The sequence below is a fragment of the Psammomys obesus genome, unplaced genomic scaffold, assembly GCF_907164565.1.
Source record: "Psammomys obesus unplaced genomic scaffold, mPsaObe1.curated_primary_1811, whole genome shotgun sequence".
NCBI classification, from domain to species: Eukaryota; Metazoa; Chordata; class Mammalia; order Rodentia; family Muridae; genus Psammomys; species Psammomys obesus.
In genome coordinates, this window is record NW_026596101.1 from 12,181,615 (window position 1) to 12,187,769 (window position 6,155).

General features: G+C 38.9%; 1 long non-coding RNA gene across 1 annotated transcript; it reads left to right on the forward strand.

Moving 5' to 3' along the window:
• The first annotated feature begins 308 nt into the window (after positions 1–308).
• LOC129692176 (uncharacterized) lies at positions 309–4,519 on the forward strand. The gene is made up of 4 exons (XR_008722651.1): positions 309–398; positions 1,655–1,705; positions 3,690–3,754; positions 4,249–4,519. It is a non-coding gene; the product is annotated as an uncharacterized LOC129692176 (long non-coding RNA).
• Positions 4,520–6,155: the final 1,636 nt, after the last annotated feature.

Genomic DNA, 6,155 nt, shown 5'->3' on the forward strand with positions numbered 1-6,155 from the left:
TGTCTGATAGTAATTATGCTTTAATGTAATCTCCTTGATTGGTAGAAAAAAAAAAAAAACCCAATGTCTGTTTTCAGGCAACAAGCCAGCATCTTATAAAGTCAGCTCCAACTAATACTTCTGGTATGTTTGCATCATAGAAGATTTCATGTTTACCTTTCCTGAAACATGGGGATTTCAAGGTTCATGTTTGCTTTTCTGTCTTCTAATGTTTTCTTTGGAAATGCACTGGGGACAAAGGGAAAGAAAATCAAACCATCAAAGCATTCTCTCCTTTCCTTAGACCCGGCCTGCTAGCAATATGTGCTTCTAATGTATCAGAACTCATCATCCAACAAACCATATTTTGAAAACGACATCACAGCTTAGATTTACATCGTCTATTATTTCTTCAAGAGGTAAGATGATCGACAGCCTTTCCGCAGTCTTCTGAAATGCCCCTGTCTGTAACAGAGCATCCATTTTTCCCATGGAGTAATAAAAGAACAGAATTCAACACGGCTGAGCACATCTCTGAGCACTGTTAGTTGTCTTCTTGTCATATTGGCATTCATTCAAGCTGTCAAAAGCCCTCAGCCTCAAGACCCGATTCAGCCATTGTCTGACCAGAGAACAAGGCTCCTTCATGTATCTGTGAAGTACGAAAATATCTGTGGCCAGACCCTGTGGGCTGACAGCTAAGAAGGATCTGTTTTAGAGGGCCTGAACTGCTGTAATGTCAAGAGACAAAAACTGGATGTCCCGGTAGCTGCCAGAGTAGCCACTGACGTGGCTCTCTTCTGGTTGCCATGGTCACAAGCTCTAGAAAATTATTTTCTGTTAACCTTTCCAACTCAGTCTCTGAAGTGTCATTAAGACGTCTAAAAAGAAGTTGAGAGTGATAAGATCTTGTGTCTGGTATTGGTCTTCAGTGAGTGATAAAGCCTAAAAGTCAGTACCTGGGTCTAGCCTTCCACTCAGAGGTTCCAGAGGCAAGTTCTTGCCATTGATCATGAGAAGGCATTCTATCTGTAGTGTGAGAGACCAAGCTAGAAAGTTGTGTATTACTTTGCTAGCAATAAAAAAGCATAGTTATGTTCCACTAAAATCCATGTATTTATAATAATCATTGCACAGTCTTCTTATGAGAGAGGGTAGAAAACCATAATCAGAAAAAAAAAATAACTTGGTTCAATAATTACAAAGGCAAGAAGTTCCAAACCAGCAGCATGTCTTATACCGCTCGCTGTGAGCCACAAATATCAGCTGTAATTGGAATATAGAGTAATTAATTAATTAATTTTTTCTTTAGACTGATTGAATGAGTGATAGGAATCTCAGATGAAGGACACTTTAAGAAGATGGACTTTGCATTGACCAAATCACAAAGCAGCTTTAGAAATCAGATTTGAAGCTGACAGCTGGCATTTGAGGCTATCAGTATGGATCAGTAGTAGCGATCATTCCATCTCCTATGGCTCTATCCATACACCTTTGCCTTGATTACAGCAGAGCAGTGTCTGATATGAGTAGTGACAGCAATGGAATTTTTGTGTTTAACAAAGCATGAATGCACTGAAGTGGAAATAGGAAGGTTGTTTGATGGACACAGAGTAAGAATTACACACACATATGCATACATACATGTTTACATGTCCTTTGTTTGTATTTGCAGCTACCTCTCCTAAGGTTAATTACTTCCTACATGTTGAAAAATGACTTTCTAGTAAGTATATTTCTAATATGCATAAAGTCCACCCTAACCATTTTTATTGACTTCTGGTACTTGGCCACTCTACTTCCCTAATGAACCCAAGTCTAGGCACCAGATAATTATAGAGAGGTTCTACCAACAACAACCAAAATTCTCCAGACTAGCCGTTCTCCAACTCCAGCTGCTTCTTTTTCTTTTTCTGTAGAAACCACAGTGAAACTCCTTACTCCTTGTTCACATTTGCCTCCCTCAGCCCTCTGCCACTAATCACCTGTGTGACTCTGTGTACTGTGTTGTATCTTGCTTCCTCTTCCTAGGAAACTGGGCAAACGTCTTTCATAGCAAAGATCCTGTCTACATCTACTTACATTACCATACTTAATCAAAACAAAACCTGAGTGTTCTTAAAACTACATATTCCCACACAGGAATACATGTCCCAAGTCCTTATACTAGGCTCACTTTTCCTGTTTCTGGGCTATTGAATCAGTTATTTATTTCAAAGTTTACTTGAGCAATATTTGTGAGATGGTCAAGATTCTTTCCTATGGATTCTTCAAAAACAAAGCTGACAGGGCACTCACTGAGATTGCCCTGATGATTTTACAAATTGACCCTGATCTATCAAAAGTCCCAAATGAACAACCTGTAAATGTTGGACAGTATCTGCCAAGAATTGATTTCATGGCCTCATTTGATGAGAAAATCGGAAGATGCTCAAGTCTATGATATCTAACACTATAGGCTTTGCATAGAAGCTACCCACATCCTCTCATATAATTTAAGTAATTTCTGATTTGCTTATGATACTTAATACAAAGCAAATGCTCTGTAAGTAATTGTTATGCTGGATGGTTTAAGGAAAAATAACAGAGAGAAAATGTCAGTGCATGCTCAGTACAAAAGCAATTAAAATTATTTTCCAACTGTGATTGTTTAAAATATGAGTACAGAAACCACAAAGGAATGAGAGTAACCCAAAAATTTCAAAACATTCTTTGATTTTTCACATCATTATTTGTAGGTAATTTCTAATATAAAGTTGAAAACTCTTTTCAGTTCTTTAAAGAAAGGGTATTCTTATAGAGATATAATTTCAAAAAAATAATAATAGTGAGCATGCAGCCTAACTCTAGTGCCATTGAAAATAACACAAAGAAAAAACTTATGCAGTGTTCTGACCTTTTCAAATCTCAGTGCTACCTATAGGTACCGACATCTAATGAAGCCAACATAGTGGCTTGGAGGTCACTGTCCAAGCATCACCTGAAAGAGTTAATGCAATTTCTAAAAATTCTCTGCTGGTTCCCATGGAATGCATTTGAAATTATTAGTCCTTATGCTGTGAAAGAAACAAAAGCTGAATATATAAATATATTTGCACACGCACATATGTACGCATATGCATGCAGGCGCTGCCTTTTATATATTTTTCCCACTTAGAACAATCCCTGATAATAAATTTTAGGGGTTTGGTCATGGTTGGTGCCAAATGAAAAACAGCATAAGAGGATTCAGGAGAATCTGAATGTTGTGAAGTTTGGGAATTTTAAGTTCCTCCAGAGGTGATTCTGAAGCAGAGGAAACAGTTAATTAAAACAAAAAGAACCTTGAATTCTACGAAGGGGCCCTATGTTGGGAAAAGGATAGGTTTGTGTTCTTCTCTCTCTCTCTCTCTCTCTCTCTCTCTGCCTCTCTAACTGTCTCCCTTCCACCTTCCCTCCCCTTCTCTCCAAGTTTCCAATTTGAATGCTATGTCACATATATCCAGATTGTTTGCATGGCAGAAGGGTGAGTGGAACAACAATAAGAGACACTAAAGTGGCCAGAGTCCAGATTTTATTGTACATAACATGACATGTCCATTCAGCAATAACAATGTTGGTCCTTTGTGTCCTTCTAGGACTGAGACACTTAAAAGAGAGTGAGAGCGGTTAGTCCCCTCTCTCAAAGGGTTATTTATTGGTCTGGACATTTTCCATTTTCTCTTCAATAGTTGTGAACTTCTGTAGAATCCTTACCAGATAAAATGGTAATGCAAAAGCTTTGTGGACATTTCAGGTAAGTGAGAATGAAGTCCCCTGGTCCCCCTCCCCATGCTGAAGCTGCTGTTATGGACAGCAGCCCTCAGAACCCACACTGTCATTTCCCAGAGGTTGTGGGGGGGGAGGGCCTTCTGGCACCTTGCTGCCCCCTGAATTTTGGCATCTGGCTTGATCGAACTACTGCCCAAATACAATAGTGCATTCCTTGCTGATCTGGGGTTTTCGATAAGATCATCTTCCTGAAATACCTTAAATCCTCCTCTCCCTCAGGGCTTCCTAAGTAACTCTTCTGAGGAACTTTCCAAATTACCATTGTTAGCACATCTTGGTGGGCCATCCTGTGATTTCTAGTCACTTAGTAACCTTGCCAAAGGCAATTACATTCCTTCCGCTTCTGCCTATATAGTTGTATAGAAAATTCGAATAAATGGAGACTTTGATCAGAGATACTGTCTTGGTCTTCATTCCTCACGTCCTTGTCCCCTTTTTCATTCCCACTACCCCATTCAGGATCTCTGGTGACAGACCTGTGGGACGGGTCAAGAGGTCATCCAGGAGCACCTTCCTAAAGCACATGGGCTGTTGGCAACTTGTCACACATTGGCAACTTCCGTTTGGCCATGGTGACTTTGTCAAAAATGGAATCATCTCGTCAAGTTACAAAAGAAAATTAGTATCTGTGATCAGAGCAGAACTCCATCTTTAAAAAAGTTTTCTCAGCTGAAGGAAGAAAGGGAAGGAGGAGTACAAGGCTTTGCAGGAAGAAAAAGCATGTACCTCATCCACCCGCTTGACAAGCTTTTATTGAATAAATATTAAAGAAAACAGCTGTGACCAACTTTAGTCCTTGAATGAAAGAGTTTTAAATACTCTGTTTGGCTTTTCATTCGGCAGGTAAATAAAGCACATTTCCTTAAGAGGCCAGATCTAGAACTTAAACTGGAAGCTAAATGTATGGGAGTGTTTGCTAGACTCATGAACAAATGTTAAAATAAATCACAGAAGGACCACGGGCATCTAGACACGTCTGCTTCGTCACTACATATATTATCTTACATTCATCACTCATGGCAACACCCTGAAGGGATTTGCTACCCCCACTCATTTTAACTAAGTAAAATGACATCCAAAGATGTTAAAGAGGTTAAATGGTTTTCTGATGTTTCATTGAATACCTACACACACACATACACACCAAAGGCAAAAACCAACCAACCAAACAAACAAAAAACCCTCACCTCAAAATAGATTTTAAAATGAAAATATTCTGAACCCAATATGAATAACCATGGCCCAGGGAAAAAAGATTCAGATTATCCCAAATTCCATGTTTTTATGGAATTTGGTAATGATTTCATGAAGTTTGATAGTAATAAAACAAGGAAAATCATGAATCAGGACACTTAAAATGCATCAGTAGAAATATCAGATAGGTGAGTTACAGCAAAGCAGAGGCATCTCTGCTGCAAACCTCTGACACTATCTGATAATATTCTTGGCTTTGGATTTTTGTGGAAGCTAGTAACCTGTCAGGTTAATGAATTCCAAAAGGTTTCACCTGGTAGACACAAGGATTAAGAGAAAGTTCAAACAGAGAGATGGGGAAGAAATAGCTATTTGAGGTGCCTAGAGAGAGTCTTAGAAAAATTGTAATCCAGCTCTAGAGCTAATATTTCACCCAATCATTTCAATTCTAATCAGTCAGCTTTGCAGAAAGTTCAGTGTGAATCAGGAATCTTTTCCAGGAAACTTTCTACACACCCCATGCTCCAACCATTTTCTTTCTTCTGGGGAGATAGCTCTGAATGTGAGCCAGATCCATATGTTCCAAAACATACATCCTAAGAATGGATGGGAAATCAGACAACAAGAAAAGCAGGCAATTGCAAAATCAAGAGCCACCGGTGTTTAAACATGGATAAAAGTGATAATTCCATGCTTGGTTTTCCAGATCTGTTTGCCATATCACTAGGAATTTCTGAACTCCTAACGTCAGACTTCCTTTATCATAACAAAGAATGAACCAGTTGGCATTAGAAGAGATTGTTGGTGCCTTGAATTTTTGCTTATTTCATAATTTCAAGGCGCTGTTCTTGTGCTGTCAACTTCATTTCACACACACCGGAGCAGGGACAATCCTAGACAGTGGATGTCATGTGGGGCTTGCCCCAGGAAAAGCTGAATATTGGATTTTTGGAACTCTAACCTTTCATTATTTTCATAATTCTCTTTGAAGTCCCCAACTTACCTTATCTCTAATTTAACCCAGCACAGTTTTCTCCATTCTGCATACTCTTAAAAAAAGGCATGGACATATCATTGTTCAGAGATGAGAAGCTGCAAAGTGAGTTTCACATTCTTTCCATGGTAGCTGATTGAATGTAAAAGTGGAACTGCAGTAGAATTCTAGTTAAAAA